Source organism: Trichosurus vulpecula, chromosome 1 (assembly GCF_011100635.1).
Source record: "Trichosurus vulpecula isolate mTriVul1 chromosome 1, mTriVul1.pri, whole genome shotgun sequence".
Lineage (NCBI taxonomy): Eukaryota > Metazoa > Chordata > Mammalia > Diprotodontia > Phalangeridae > Trichosurus > Trichosurus vulpecula.
This window is the reverse complement of record NC_050573.1, coordinates 471291076-471308830: the sequence shown is the minus strand read 5'-3', so window position 1 is coordinate 471308830 and position 17755 is coordinate 471291076.

Below are 17755 nucleotides of genomic sequence, written 5' to 3'. Positions count from 1 at the left end.
TCTCCATTAATTATTTCCTATTTATCCTGTATATAGGTCATTTTGTTTTTATTTGCATGTTGTTTCTCCCATTAGCTTCTGAACTTCTCAAGAGCAGAGACTGTCTTTGGCTTATTTTTGTATCCCCTGCACAAGACCTGGCACACAGTAGGTGCTTAATAAATGTTTATCGATTAATTGATTAGATTTGAAGTGAATTTCCATTGGCAAATTCTGAGACTATATATAGAGTTCAATTTTAACAGGTAGGGTTTATGATGCATTGACTTCCACTTTGACCAGCTTTATCTTGAATGGACACTCCTCTCATAGATTTGTACTAGTAAAATGTGGATGTAGATGCTTTTTTTCCAGCGGTCATGAGTCCAAAGTTAAGATGAGAAGTGAAGGTAATCACATATAGAGAGAAAGACTTTCATCAAATGAAAGTGTAGCAGAGTCTAGGTCTTCCATCAGAATGGGTGCCATCAGTGTTTGTGAACTTTGTTGCATTGAACAAGTTCTTCTTTGCCTCAGTTGTCTTTGGATGACCATTCTTAGTGGCAGCTACATAAAGAAGAGATATAAGGAGTGATACAAATAAAGAAGCAATAAGTATCCCTTGGGGTTCTCAAACAAAGGACATTTCACTGCTGAGACAATGGCAGAAGCTGAAACTGTGCAATGGATCCAGTCCCAGGTACTAGAAAATAGTTGGTGTTGCCCAAGACATTTTAATCTATTGACTTGTCAGCTCTACATGATGACTTTGGATACTTAGGTAAAGAAAAGATACTCATGCTGGAGAAAGAAATACTGGCATCAAGTATCGGCAAATTCATTTAAGACATGTGAGACTTATGCTCAATGTATTCAAGGAAAGTGCTGCCAACTCATGCTGCACATGCTTGGAGAACATTAAGTACCAACAACCCTTTAAAGCTTCTGTGCATTGATTTTTTTGTTTCAATGTGTAGATAAACCACATCCCAGTGTTGAGTGAACATTTCACCTAATGTGTACAATCATATACAACAAGGAACCAGAAAGCTTCGAGATCTGCAAAGATATTGTGAAAGAAGTATCTCTCTGTGTCAGAATTCACTCTGATGAAGCAAATAATTTAAGAAGTATTGGCCTTAGCAAGAACCAAGAAGTCCAGAATCATACATTAGCACTATCAAGGAGACCTGTAGCCCAAGGGTTTCACTTCCTCACTGAGGAACAAGCTGAGGCCTGAGAATATGTTTCAGTGAAATCAACATTTGGCTCTTGGAGTGCACGACCAGGAAGGAAGCTCAACTTACACGACACATGCCAATGTTTGGGTGAGAACTACATTTGCCCGTTGATTTATGCTTTGGAAAAGATATAGAGACACATAACCAGTTTGAAAGACTGGCTGAATGGAGACTTGCTGTCTATAGTATTTCAGTACGCTATGAGTATAGCTCATTACAAAAGACTTCTGAAAGAAACAGTAGAATAATGATGAGCTCACTGGCAAGATATTCTAGAGTTCTGTCAAAAGAGTATTTTTGTGCATGACATGAACACACATACACATACAAGATAGTGAATTTATGGAAAGCTGGCTTATGTCAAGTGAGTGAAAGATTAGACAAATTGCCTATCTATGGAAAAAATCTCAGGGAATAGTAGTGGCCCCACAACCCTACAACATCCATTGAAGAATTAGTTGGACTCCCTTGTGAGCAGGAGTAAAGAAGCAATGTACAGCCAATGATGTATTGTATATGCCCTGTGTATTTGCTATACAACGTGCTTCTTCATTGGATTTTGCTTCTTTGCTTTTTTGTGGAAGTATGCTGTGATCTATGTGTGTGCATGAGTGTATATATACATGTATCTATATATCTATATGTAGGTATGTATTTATACCTACAGAATGCTTCAACATGTTTGGTCACCATGTCCAAAATATGGTATTAAACTATGTTTTATGTTGGTTGTATATAATAATGTTTGTTGTATTTAATTATAGTGATAATTTCATACATGAAGCACGTACATGTGCATTGTACTTTGTAGTTGAAATGTTCCCTCATGTGTATTTGCCAAATTCTCATCCTTATGATGATGATGTATGTTCATAGATATCCATGTGCAGCCCATGTACTTGAAAAGTACTACACATGTTATTCTAGAGATAGGATGTAGTAGGCTTCTGTTTCTTTCTTCCTCCACAACTTTAGGGTTTCATATGGCAAGTGAGAAAATGACAACAGGAAATGACAGGACTTTACTGTAGGAAAGAGGTGGCTTGGTGTAAGGGTCTGAAGATCAAAGGCAAGTGAGCAAAATAGTGCTGCTGCCCCTTCCCAGGGCCTTCCGCTAAATGCTCATCCCTCTCCTCTATAGCACGAGACAGAGATCCCTACAATGATAGGCACTGCCTAGAACTTCAGGAGTTCCATCACACACCAGATTCTGAATCTATGACCTGTACTGAGAGGGGTCCAAGGTCTAGAATTCCTAAATCTTAGCCTGAGGATGGGTGAGCTGAATATCAGGTGAGAATTGTTTTGTTATCTGTATATCTTTATACATTTATAGGAGGTTTAGCCATGCAGGCTAAGTAAACTGAATTGTGAATTTCCTATAACTATCAGGTTAAGAGCAATCCTTTGTCCCCTCAGGGGTGTTTTGAATTCCTGGGGAAACTTTGATGCTGAAGCTCAGGGGCAGATGGTTTATTGTACATTGTTTTGTTGCTATTAGGTATTGTCTTATTGCTTTATTGATTCTATGCCAAGAGGAAATATAGTTGAATATATTTTGTCTGTTAGGTGGAAAGTAGATTCCATTACTCTGTCATCAGTTAATCAATTAATCACTTAATGAGCAATCAGGGCCTACTATGTGTCGGGCACCATGCTGGATATATGAGATGCAAAAGCAGAGCTTATATTCTACTCAGAGGATACAACTTATTCATGGATAAATAGATATAGGAATAGGAAAGGGACTGGGCATGTGTTTTTTGCAATAGTGAACTCTTGGATGAAGACATTCCATATAGCAATGACCTTTCTGCAACTTATAGTCTTAGATTGTTGCCTAGAGAACTGAAAGGTTAAGTGATTTGCCCAGGATATATCAAGGTAGGACTTAGGCCTATGTCTTCCCAGCTTCAAGACACACTGTGTACACTCCATCGTGCTGCTGTTATATTGCAGGACACAGATGGAATGAATACAAAGTGATTTGGAGAAGGAGACTAATAACCAGGGCAATCAAAAAAGACTTTTTGAAGGAGCTAAATTTAAAAGAGATCCAGGAGTTTCCAAGAGGTGTAGGTGAAGAAGTCAAGCCTTCCAGGTATGGATGACAGCCTGTGTCAAAGACCTGGTGATGGGAGATGGAATATTGTGTATGGAAAACTGCAAGCAGGCCTGTTTGTCTGTAGTTTAGAGTTTTTGAAGGGAGACGTGTAATAAGCTTGGGTGCATCACTTAGGGCCATGCCTAATGGCCATGTGGATGGATTTAAATGCTAAATAAAAGTCTGTATTTTGTCCTAAAGGCAAAGAGTCCTTGAGCAAAGGAATGGCATGGTCATGCCTCTGCTTTAATCTTGTGAGGAGGCTCACTAAAACATAAAACTAAGGAAGAGTCAAGGTTTCCCAGAGCTGAGAAGGTGAGAGCTGATTCTGATTTGGTAAATTCATAATAATCCCCATACTCACTAGATAGCTAGCCCACACTCTCCCAGACTGGGGGAGCTGAGGGAAACTTTGAATCCCATGTCCTCTGTATTTCTGACCAGTGGGTGGATTCATATAACCAGTAGGGTGAGGTTGTTAAGCTGGACAGGGTAAAGGCTAGGAATGCCTGATGCTGGTAAAGTATCTTTTCTTAGAGAAATGAAATCTACTAGAGTAGGATAAGAATTACTGGAGATTATTAGAACATGCCAAGAAATTCATCTCTAATATTGCTTTCTTTGGAAAATACTACTCTTGGCGGGGTGTGGTGGCACTTCTCTATAATTCCTGCTACTGGAGAGGCTGAGTCTGGTAGAATGCTTGAGCTCAGGAGATCTGAGCTGCAGTGTATTAAGGTAATTGGATGTCCTTACTAAATTAGAGACCAATATGGTGAAAGAAGGAAAGGAAGAAAGAGGAAAAAAAGAAAAGGAAGAAAGAAAACAAGGAAAGAAAGAATATAGAGGAAAGGAGGGAAGAAGAAAGAGAAAAGGAGAGAAAAAAGAGAAGAAAAGAAATGAAAGGAAAGTTGAGATAGATAGAGCCAGTCTGAAAGAAAGAAGAGAAGAGAGAAAAGTGACAGAGGGAAAAGAAGAAAGGAAGGCAAGGAGAAAGAAAGAATGAAAGAGAAAAAAGAAAAGGAAAAAGAAAATACTATTTTAATGAGTAAGTGAATCATGCTTATTTATAGATATAATTCATTTCGTATTTTTTCTAACAATCTGTAGGATTTTGTAACTTGTAATGCAATTGAAATTACCTTCAGATCGACCTGTCAGAAGAAGGATGCAGGAGCACTTTGCACATTTGTGATAGTATATGTGCAGAACAATTTCTACTGACAAGAGATGTGATGATTTTTAGAGATTTCTTGTTTACTTAAAAACGCTACTTTAAAAGTTTTGTTTTAACATTACGAAATCTTATCTCAGTTCCAGAGTTATTATCTGACATTTATTGAGCACCGACAGAATGCTGACCCGGGAATTCTCCATAAATATGTAAGTCACTCTCTTGCTTGAACACTTCCCCACCCCCAAACAATTAATACGAATAAAAATTATTTTGATAAAGGCAGTGTGTTATAGTGGATAGAGAGTTGAACTGGGAGTTAGAAAGATCTGGGTTCAAGAGTCCTGCCTCTGAAGCCCTCTATGGATGTATCTTGGGACACACATGTGGTCACTGATTAATCACTTTACTTCTTGGTGTCTCAGGAATCTCATAAATTACAGGTGAGATGTCAAGATGCATCCAGGGAGGGAATTTCCATACATTGAGTTCTCTACTCTGATGAAGGATGTAGAACAAAACAAAATGCATTCTGCTTTGCAAACATACATACACACACAAATAAAAAACAAAAAAGCAAAAGCTAAGACAAAAAAACATGGCTTATGTCTTACGAAGCTTTAAAGTCCAATCTAAACTGATTTAATGAAATCAAATCTTTTCTCTATTCTATATCTGTAAAAATACTTATTAGGCTCATATGTGAAATTAATTAAGGTAGCTGTTGATTCTACAAAAACTACTACCTTATTGGTGGTCTATATGTTTGTTTTGTTTTATGCTGTCTTAAGTACATGCTGAGTCAGTTGTTATGAGCAGAACTATGACCCTTTTTCAGCAGATTGAAGAATGAGGCTGAAAAGGGTCAGTGAGAGGAAACTAGAGTTGAGTTTTACTTGGATTTTAAATTCCAATTCTGTGTCTGTGGAAAGAGTTTTCACCCAGTAGGTCCCCACATGGATCAAAATTAAAATCAAGAAAAAAAAGAAAGGAAAGGAGAAAGGAAAAAGGAAGGAAATAAACAAAAGAGATGAAAATAATATCAAAAAAGTCTTTTTAAAACTGTGAGAGGGAAAAGGAAGATCAAAGGAGGGCTATGCCTACTTCTCAGGGTAAACAGATGAATGAGAACAGATAGGAAAAAAGACAGAACTGTTCAACCTATATTTTGCTTCTTTTTTTATCTGCCAAAGAGAATTTTTTATGAACTGAAAAATTTATAAAAATATGATTAAGATATGTAATATAATAAGTAGTGTTATAAAAAAGATTTCCTAGCTACCCTTGATGAATTAAAGTCACCAGGCTCAGGGACTTTGGGCAAGGCTTTTACTCTTTATGGGTAAAAGCCTTTATGGGCCTCGGATTCTTCATAAGTGAAATGAATGAATTGGACTAGAAGACCTCTAAGATTCCTTCCTGTTATAAATCTTATGAATTGATAGGTATAGATCTGGAGGATGGATTGCTTAGTCACTATCAATGGCCTTTTAAAGGTTACAGGGCGATTTCCAGTGACTATTTTGGATAAATGTAGTGTACTAAAAAAAGATTATAAAATCTAGAGAAGGGGATGATGGGAGTGGTTATCTCATGTCTTCACTCTTATTTGAACCAAATAAAGGAAGGATGAACACACAGAGACATAAAGTGTTTGGTACATTAAAATCATCATGGAAACAGGTAGGGTTAGGGATGCTATTCCCAGGTCTCTTGGGTATTGGAAACTGTGCAGCCTCATAGAGACCTGGTTGGAGGGAAAGTGATTATCAAGATGGTATCACTTGTTTGGTACATCTGGAACAGACCATCTCTCCTATTTATTCATTAGGATGTCTTCAGAATGGATATGAAGGAATGGAGCAGAATATATTGTGCTTTAGGTAAATTTAAAAATAAATCAAGGGCAGAAATCATGATCTCAAAAAAGGCATTAGTAAAATTAGACCTGATTTAAAGAGATAAGCAGAGAAAATACATTCTGGTGCTAAAAGGCACCATAGATAATGAATAATATCAGTCTTTAATATATTTGCACTAAATGAAATAACATTTAACCACTTGAAGGTCAAGTTAATTTAATTATAAGGAGAAATAGATAGCAAAACTGTACTGGTTGGGTACCTCCATATTCTCCTTTCAGATGTAGATAAATCTAATAGAAAAAAGATAAATAAGAAAGAAGTTAGGGGCCTAAAGACAACTGTAGGAAAGGGAATTATGCTTGTGGATTACTGAATGGGAAGAGAGAGGAGATCATTGAAAGCCAGCATGAATTCATCAAGAAAAAAATTATGTCAAATAAGCCCAATTCTTTTTTTTTTTCTGAAGAGTAACTAGCCAGAGAGAGCAGAGAAATGCTATAGGCACAGTATGATTAAATTTCAGCACAGAATTTGATTAAAATTCTAATACTATCCTTATGGAAAAGATAAAGGTATAATATGATATATAATATATAGTAGTCCACTTACAAGGATTTGGAGATGATTCAATGCCTAGATCCAAAGAGTAGTAATTAATCGATTGTTGTCAACTTGGAAAATCATTCTAGTGCATTTCCCCAGACATCTTTCCTTGGTATTACACTGTTTAACATTTTTAATAGTCACTTAGGTGAAGGTGCAGCTGAAATGCTTATTTAATTTGCAAATGACACAAGGCTTAAAGACACAGTAAATTGATGGGCAAAAGATAGGATCCAAAATCAAATAAAATAAGGTGAAAATTAAATGTAAAACTCTCTACTTGGGTTCAAAAAATTCACTTTTTAAACATAGTTCTGAGACATGGCTAAACAAGACTTTGTATGAAATAATCTGGAGATTTAGTAGACTGCAAATTTAATTTGAAATGACAATGTGACATACTAAGCACATAGTAGGTACTGGACAAATATGTATTGATTAATCGGCATGGATACTGAAATCTAATGCTACCTTAGTCTGCATGAACAGTGTCTACAAGAAGGGAAGTAATAGCCCCACTATGTTCTGGCAGTGGGTCAGAGGCAGCTAGGTGGTATAGTGGATAGAGTGCTGGGCCAGGCAGACTTGAGTTCAAATCTGACCTCAGATACTTATTAGCTGTGTGACCCTAGGCAAGCCACTTAACCTCTGCCTTCCTCAATTTCCTCATCTGTCAAATAAAGATACCAATAACACCTGACTCCAGAATTATTATGAGAATTTAAAAAAACAATATTTGTAAAGCACTCAGTATGTAGTACCTGGCACAAAGAAGATGCTTAATAAATGCTTGTCTCTTTCTTTCCTTCCTCTGCTCTCATTAGGTCATGGTCAGAATATTGTATTTGGTTCTGGGCACATTTGAGGAAATATATAAACAAATCATGCTACGGTGCGTTCAAAAGAAGATATCCAGGATGGTGAGAGGACTAGAAAGAAAGCATGTCTTACAAAGTCCCAAAGAAGTAGCTGAGGATATTTAACCTAGAATGGAAAAGACTTAATGGAGGAGGGGCAGGGTAGAAGAACTATCTTTAAGTATTTGAAAATGTCTCATGTGGAAGAGAGATTAGATTCCTTCTGTTTGGCCCCAGAGGAGTTCTCTTCTAGGAGCGCAGAGTTGAAGCTGCAGAAAGATAGCTTTTGGCTCAGTATAAAGAAAAACTTTTTAACAGTGAGAGCTATTTAAGTATAAACTCTACTCCCTCGTGAGATAGTGAGTTTCTTGTTTATTATAAGTCTTTGAGCAGAGGTTGGAGGAATATTCATTTGGGATGTTGTAGAGGGAATTCTCATGCAGGGTTGGGTATGAGGAATGGCAACGAGGACAATGATGCTGGATAATAGAGTATGGAATGCCTTCTCAGGTTGCTTACAATCTGAGATTCTGAGTTTCTGTGAATCTGTGATACTCTGTGGTGATGAATCCTCTGAGGAAAAAAAAAACAACCACTAACCATTACACTCATATCTGGATATTTCGTACAAACTCGGACAATTACATTTCACTATTTATCTGAAGGTTTTGGTACTGGACACAGCCAAAGACACCGAACAATCAACCAACCAACAAGTATTTTTACTCCTCTAGGCTCTAGGGATACAAGGAGAAAAGTGAAACATTCCTTATCCTCGAGAAACCCATGTTGTAACGGGGGAGATAACATGTACACATATACGCAAATACGAGACATGGACAATATAGATAGAAGGAGATGTTAGAGGGGAAGGAAATAGCTAAGTTGATCAGAAAAGGTCTCCTGCAGGCCTTATATGAGCTGAGTCTGGAAAGAAGCTAGAGATTTTAAGAGGCATAAAAAGCATTCCAAGCATGGGGACAGATAGGGCAAAGTCATGGACTTAGGAGACAGATCATTGTGTATAAGGAACAGCAACTAGGACAGTGTTGTTGGATGGTAGAGTGTACAGAGTAGAGCCGTGTAAGAGCAGGAATGTGGGAAGGGGCCTAGTTGTGCATGACTTTGAATGCCAAACAGAGGAGCTTCAACTTGGGGAGTTGTTGGAGTAATTTATTGAGTAGGGGTTGGACATGGGTAAGACCTGTGCTTTAGGAAAACCATTTATTTCAATGACTATGTAGAGGATAATTTGTGTAGTGGTTGTGTGGCAAGAGTGGAGAGAGGTTTCTGGTGGGGTGAACAAATAGAATTTTATTGTAATAGTCCAACTGAGGGGTGATGAGAGCCTGAGCTATGTTGATGACCATGTGAATGGAAAGAAGGGGATGTATTTGACAGATAGAAACAACAAGATTTGGTATTTGATTTGATATGTGAGGTGAGTGAGAGAGAGAGAGGCTGAGGATACTACTGAGGTTGTGAACTTGGGTGACTGGAAGGATGGTATTACCTTCCACAAATATAGGGAAGTTCAGAAGAGAGAAATTTTTTGTGGGGAAGAAAGTTTTGGGAGAGAGATTTGTTTTGGATATATTGAATTTAAAATGCCTATGGAACAGTTTGAAATGTCCTAAAGCGAGTTTGTGAACTGTGGCTAGAGCTTAGGGGAGAAACTAGTCTATCTAGATGTGGGAGTCACTTGCATAGAGATGATAACCCATGGGAGCTGATCAGTAAGATTATCACATGAGAGTATGAGAAAGAAAAGAGAAGAAGAGAGAAGAGAGCTTTGGGCAGATCCTTGGAAGATACCAACAGTCAGTGGGTATAACATGAAAATACAGCAAAGACAAATGAGTAGGAGCAGTTAGGCAGGTAGGAGGAGAACCAAGAGACAGCAAGATGAGGAAGTTCCAGAAAGGAGAGTGTGTCCAGGAAGGGAGTTTGCCCATTCCCTCCCTATGACAGCCTTCCCTCAACTGAATCTACTGAACTAAGCCCTAAATTCAAGCCCCAATTTATGTGCCAATTACTTCATAAGGGATTGCCCAGATTAAAGAATTTAGCACAGTGCCTAACACATAGTGGTGCTTAATAAATACTAATTGACTGCCTGACTGATCCTTCCAGGTGTAAGTAATCGCCCCCCCCTTTTTTTTTTCAAAATTTTTTATCTTACACTCCCTTACTTATCTTACACTCCCTCCAATCAAATCCTCACTCCTCCACTTATTAGCTGAGCAACCTTGGCCAAGTCACTTAAACTTGCTAACAACGTCATCAATAATAGCTTCTTTGAACCTCCTATGTAATAGGTAGATGAGAATATTTGTATAACCTACCTCGTAGGGTTATTGTGGGAGAGTTCTCCATAGTGCTATAATACGTGTGGATTGTTATTATAAATTCTACACCTACCACCTAACACATTTCTCTGAGCATGTCAGATACCTAAAAAATGTCTGTGGAATTGAATTCATAACAATGAAAAGCACAGCATGTTCATTTCAATTTTCATTTACAATCAATTACAATGATATATGTGCTATTTTCTCTTACCTTCATCGCAGCATAATAGACAGAAATGCACTATGTTGTTTCTTCTGTCAGTATTAGATAGGAAGCTGGGGTTTTAAATAAAAGGCATTAATAGGTTTCTGTTGATTTTTATTCCTAGAAGACAGTCCAATATAGTGCTTCCTATATTTTAAACACAGAGAGCAGGGATTTAAATTACATTATAAACCATTCCATTAACAACCTTGAAATAATGTTTCCATGCATGGTACTCTACTTTCAACTTACTATAACATGTCAGAGAAGTTAATTGCAGCTAAGAGTTAGAGATGAAGGAGAAGAATTAAGAAGGTTATTGCTCACAAGCAAATATAAAGAGAAAATCATGAGCATGGTCATGCATCTCCTTCCTTTCTCTGAATTTCACATGCAAGAAACAGTTATGGAATAAGACTGGTTCCTTCTTTGAACCAGGTTCTAAAGTGAAAGATGGTTCAGTGACTATTACTTACTGCTTTAATCTAAATTCAGCAATATTAGTTAGAGAATGGAAATCAATCTTCTAGATAGGCAGAGAGGTGGATTAGTATTCTGGCTAAAGCAGTTGGCTAACAAAGGAAGAAATTAGTGTCAGTGTATTACTTCTTTTGGTGGACCTTAAAAACCCTAGGGAATCTCTCCAGGCTAATATTAAAATTATTTTTATTAAATATTAAAGGTTTATTGGTCCTGTCTCTCCATTGTTATCACAGCATAATCAAGGCTAGGTATGATCATAGAATAATCAAGGTTAGATCACACCTCATGTTAGAAGCTGTGTCAGAAACATGGCAAAGCTTTAGCTTTAAGAGAATTATTGAATCACAAACCTAAGCTAGTGAAAGGCAGTGTCAGAGTAGCATATTTGCTTTGCATTCATTCACGATCATACCTGAAGCATTCATGAATGTGCATTTATTGCCAAAGGGTAATGAAAATGCACAGAGTTGGTGTTAGTTGGATTGTAACACTAGATATTCAAGGAATCATGGAGGAGAAACTTCAGTTTTAAGATACCTCGAGATGGAGGTTCTGGAAATGTTTACTGCAGACAACTCCAGTATTTTAGTTTTGCTGAAAAGAAAGCATTCACTGTCCTAATTTAATTGTTTGCTCTTAACAAAAAAAATCAACAGAGAATCAATTGATTCTCTGCTGCTTGTGTTAATTTTGGCCTGACAGTTAGTATTAAGAAAACAGAAGTTCTCCACCAGCCAGCACTGCACCATCCATATGTGGAACCACTAGTTACAACAAATGGAGAGATTTTGTATGGTGTGGATAAGTTCACTTACGTTGGAGGTATATTTTTTAGGGATGTACACATTATGATGAGGTTGATGTGTGCATTGCTAGAGCTATCTCTGTATTTGGGAGGCTCTGAAGGAAAGTGTGGGAGAGAAGAAGTATTAGACTACCTACCAACCTAAAGATCTACAGAGCCATTGTACTGACTTCATTTTGTGCCTGTGAAATCTGGACGGTATACCAGTGCCATGCCAGGAAACTGAATCGCTTCCATTTGAATCGTCTTAGGAAGATTCTGAAGATCACCTGGCAAGTTATGGTACTTGACAATGAGTTCCTTTCTTAAGCTGAACTGCCAAGCATTCAAACTCTACTGCAGAGAGCACAACTCTGATAGGCTGGCCATGTTCGAATGTTAAACCTATGTTTTCCTAAAAGATTATTTTATGGAGAGCTCACACAAGGTAAGCACTCACTTGGAGGTCAGAAGAAGCTGTACAAAGACATTTTCAAGGTCTCTCTGAAGAACTTTGGAATCTGTTGTGAGACATTGGAGACACTGGCACAGGACCTCTCAGCATGGCATTCCTGCATCAAAGAAGGAGCTGTGCCCAATGGGCAAAGCAGAATTGCAGTAGCTCAAAAGAAACATGAGATGCTCAGATTTAGACATTTCCACTCCAAATGTTCATATAGACTGTTTGTGCCTGACCTGTGATAAGATCCTTCCAAGCTCTTATTGGTCTGATCAGCCACTGTCAGACACACTGTACCTTGACTCCAACATAGTGAAGTCATTTTGGTCCTCTTCAAGCATGAAGGGCAACAACCAACCAACCTTTACCAGAATATAATTTTCAAATACATTTTAAGGCCCAGGGGGCCTCACATTGCCAACATGCAGTTACTTTCAAATGGTATGTTGTAGTTTTTTATTGAAAACGTTTCCCAATTCTGTTCCTCTTGAAAATTTAATCATAACACATTACCTTGTATTTATTTTCTATGTACTTGTAAGCATACATGCATGGGGAAAAAGTGGTTCTGAAATTAAGGGGGCTGAGTTCAAATACTGCCTTAGTTATTAATTGGGTAAGTCACTTATTTCTCTGGATCTCAAGTAAATGAAGGTTTTGGACAGTATGGCCTCTCTGAACTGATGCTCTCTTCCCTAATGTAATGCTAGCTTATTAGGAGCAGTTTCATTTTTTGTCATTGTCTCCCCAGAACCTAGTACAATACCTAGCACATAATAGTTACCTGATAAATGATGGTTGGTTGATTGATGTAGCAATGCACATAGTAAATACTTAATAAATGTTTCTTGAAGGGAACACTTAAATGAGTTTTGAATTGCATAAGTTCAATCATTTATATATTGTTCATTCTCAACTGACTCTAAGTTGGAAGCAATGGTATTTTCCCCCCTGTGTATGTAGGAACACTACAAAAAAAAGAGAGAGAGAGAGGATACTGATTAATCATGTAAACTTTTCTAGGTCTGGCCTCCATTTTATGACAAATGTTGTCCTTAGAAATTGAGAAAACTCTAGAAAAATCTCACTTGTATCTTGACAAAAATTCTCTTGCTGCTGTGCCAAAGAAACAGGACAATTATGGGGCTGAAACTAGACATCTGATCTTCAAAATCTCTTAAAAAGGAAAAGAAAGACTAGAAAGTCACTACAAAAGGAAAGCAGAATGAGGAGTCTTGTGGTTATTTTTGAATGCTTGGCACTGGACCGATCTAAGCTGAGTGTCATTGAGGAAATCCTAACATGGCTGCTGGTGGCCAGACTAACCTCAACTGACTTGCAGGTCTACATTCCACTGTGGCCCAGGGAGCTCCTAATGTTGCTGATTAGGAAAGATGCCAAGGGTAATTCTAGAAGGGTGACAGGAAAACAAACAAAAGTCAAACCATGTGGAATGAGATTTAAAAACAAAACAAAAACATTTCCTTGAAACTCATCTGACTGAAAATATCTGTTCCAAAGGGCAAAATGCTTTGTCAGTCAGACCAAGAAAAGATGTATGTGTGTTTTTTCTCTAAACACCCTCTTCCTTCAATTTTTGCTGTTGTACTGAAAGAACAATAGTATCAGATGAAGATGATGAGAAGAATGCTAAACTATGTGACTAGCTAAACTTAATCTATATGAAGTAAAGTCTTGTAAAGTGAAGGTCATATCTTCTCTGGTCCAGCAAAGACCTTTGAGTTGAATGCTTTTTGTGAATTTCTTTTGTAAATTTCTTTGCACCCTTAAATTCCACAATGGTGGCCAGGACCCAGGTATCTGTGTAAAATGATCCTGAATGTGAAATGTTCTGGTTTAGTTTTTACCTCTTTGGAAGGTACTTAAGACTAATCACATTATTTTCTTTTTGTAACAAGCCCATGGGAGAGGTAAAACACAAGTTAGCCCCATAGAAAGCAAGGGGTGGTAAGTATGCAAAAAATCTGTTGTATTTCTTCTGATTATCTAAAGACAATCAGCTATAAAGTGTAATAACTGTAATATTTTCTACTAGTGGTTTTAAATATTGTAACACACTTAACTGAAAAAGGTCCAGTATAAACTTAAAGTGATGCCATTTAGGGCAGAGCAAAACTGTGAACTAACAACTGAAATTCTAACATACCATCTATCATGGTGGGGATTTTGGAGATTGGTTATTTCCAAGCACTTCCTTTCTATTAAAAAAAGCTCTCTTCGTACTCCCCTTGTTTATATTTGCTTTCATTTCCCACTAAACTTAACGGGAAAATTAGGCCAACATAAATGTGCTGTTTCCACTGAAAGTATCTTCTTCTCTCAGTCACTTGGAAGTTTTGTGAATCTCTCTCTTAAGAGTACAGAAGTGCAGCCAAGCAAGAGTGATAAACCTTATATCTCACTAATGAATTATTCATTGTCATAATCAATCAATCAACAAGTGTTTCTGGGTTACACACTAGGCAGTTTAGGATAATTGATTGAACCATAGAGCTTTTAACCTAACTGAAATTCCACCGCAACCCTAAACTTCACATCCTTCATCTTCCCCCCGCCATTACTGTTCAGGGCATCACCATTCCCCCAGTCAGCCAGGCTCATTACCTAGGTCTAATCCTGCTACTTTCTCTCACTCTCCATATTCAACAAGTTTCATCTCGTATGTACAAATGACAATTTAATAAGTGAGAGAGGGTAAAGAGAAAAGCAAGCCCGAGTCTTGGCTAGTTATAATTTAAGCAATCTATCTTTTTACATCACAATGAATGAACAATAATCTTGTGAAATTTCTAATATCTCATGCACAGTACTAGATAACAAATTCTATTTTAATTTCACTAATTTGCAAAATGAGTAATGAAAAGGCATACAAAACTGAAATCATAGAATGTCAGAATTTTGTTATTCTTCCAATCTCCAAAAGAGAATCATGGTTTCTGGGGTCATAGGATTTAGAGCTGGAAGGGGATCTTAAAGTTCATTTTGGTCCAACCTTCTAATTTTCCAAGTGAGGACACTGACATCTAGAGAGTTGAAGTGACTTTTTATGATCAGAGATTTAGAATCAGAAGGAGCCTAACAGGTCACCTAGACCAACTTGCTCAGACCACATAGGTATGATCTGCCCCACCACCTTGTCATCTGCTGAATCTGGGACATGATGTGCTGTGGCTGGGAGAGCACTAGCTTTGGAGTCTCAGCCCTTATCATTTACTAGCTATGTTATCTCAAGCAACTGATTCAAACTCTGAGCCTCAGAGTATCAAATGGAGATAATCACACATTCCCAAAGCATCTCACATGATTGTTTTAAGAACCAATGATTTCAATAGTGCCATAGTTTCATCACTGTGAGTACTCATTCTGGATCACAACCAATCTACACTTCTGTGCAAGTTGTATCTAGGTACTCCCCTAAATCCTTCAAAGAGTGTCCATCCAACATGTGAGAAGCGTTTTTCCTAGATTTATTATCATTACTTAGGATACCTATACCATATTAATTATATGTGTTACATGTTTTTTAAGAAGCTATGGAAATATTTATTATTGTTTAACTATGAAACTAGACAGTATGGATCAGTGTCACCCTGGAACTTCTGCTATGACTTGAATGCCTGGAAATGTTTCCATACTTAAAAATGCCCTTCTCCAAATGAACAAATATATTCAAGAATGATGAGCTGGCGTATTGCAATCCTTTGTATTTTCAAAGTACTACTGTGGAATTTACTGTGGCTTTAACTCACTGTGTGAATGTGGTCAACGAATGAAATCAATAGGCAGTTACAACTCCATCCTGAAGACTAATGAGCTACTAAACTTTTCCCATTATTTTCTTGCATGTTCCCTGTGTGTATGTGTACTCTTCTCACTGATGAGGTATACAGTTGTGGGAGAAGATGCCCTAAGTTTGTAGGGGAAATGGACCACGGCAACTTTTCTTATTATGTTATTTCACTAAATGACTCTGATTTGAATTAACTGTATCTTTTGGTTGACTATTAAAGGTTAACACATCAGTAGGGGTGCATGAGTTTTAGAGGATGTGTACCCACAGAATAAGGTTCAAAGTATTCTGTGGGTTGGTGCTCACTAAAACAGTTGCTCATGAGCCCCTACCAATGTATTTACCTTGTGTCAGCCAGAAGACATGATATATTTGAATCATAAATCTTTGAATACCTTTCAATGAATGAAGCTTTATTTTTTAAGCAATCCAGAAACACACGAATTTTAGGCAATAAATAGGCATGGAATTTTTAAAAAAATGTTATAATTATATTAGATATTTGAAAAGTTGTCATGTTAAGGAGACATACTTATTCTATTTGGAGTAAGAGGATTCCTACTAAGATCAATGATATGGGTAAGACCTAGTTGTCATCATCAGGACAATTAGAGGTATCTTGTTGTCTTGTAAGGACCTGAAATTTTTAGAAGATGCTTTTACAAGTTCTTCTTCCAAGATCTACCCTGGAGAGGTTTTAATTTATTAGTTGTCCTTTCCATAGCATTCCTTGATAATATTTTTTAGATTTGTTTCACTGTGAAGAATATATATATATATATGTATATATATATATATGTATATATATATATGTATATATATACATATATATATATATATACACTTGTCCTTTACATCTGTTTATCTTGTATAGCTCTAAAAAATCAGCATCTGAGATGCATAACAGCTTTGACAATAAGAACACCTGCCCCAGACCATTTGGTTGCCCACCTTTAGGTGAACCATTATTCTGAGTACCCCTGGAACCATGGTAACATATGGGCCTATAATACAGAATTTTTTTAAAAAATGTAGTTGTGGAATTTTTAAAAGTATATGGTTGTGGAGGAATTGGAGTAGTTGAAGGAGAACACTGATGAATGTGTGACTCAGGTGCTCGAAAAATATGATCTAAAAGGACAAAGAAGAACACATGGAGGGGGAGCCTGACAAGGACTGCCCCACCTAGCACTTCACAATGAGGAGAAACTTGGACAAAGAAGCATAAGACTAAGCACTTCATCTGTATTTACCTAGGCCAAGCGGCCATTATGCTGTGCCAGTCTGGTTAGAACATGGACCAAACTGCTTAGTCAGTGATCCATCTGAGTAACAAGGAATGCAATATGATTTCCAAATACAAGGAACTGAAATTTTCTACCTCTCCATAGGAATACATGAATCTTTAAGTGTTTTTGTTTTTTAACAGGGCATCCTATATTTTAGATTTTTGAGGGTACAGAACATTTTACATTCATATTTATTACTAATCCATAGAAAGGTTATAAAACAATGTATATTTATATTTTTCTCTAATCCATAGAACATAGGGCAGGAATTTATGCAGGAACAGTGGAAAGACTGTTGAATTTGGATTGATAGTCTTGAATTTCAATTCTGACTCAATTTATTTGACCTTGGGCAAGTCATTTAATCTCTCTCATCTAAAAAATGATCTCTGGGCCTATCATCCTACGGCTCAACCCCCTCCTCCTCCCCTAAAAAACCAACACTAACAAGCACTACCACAACAACTCAGTTCCTCTTTTAAATGATATATTTATTAAAAACAGAACAACACAAAAACACCTTAACGGAATTTGAGGAAAATTCCTATT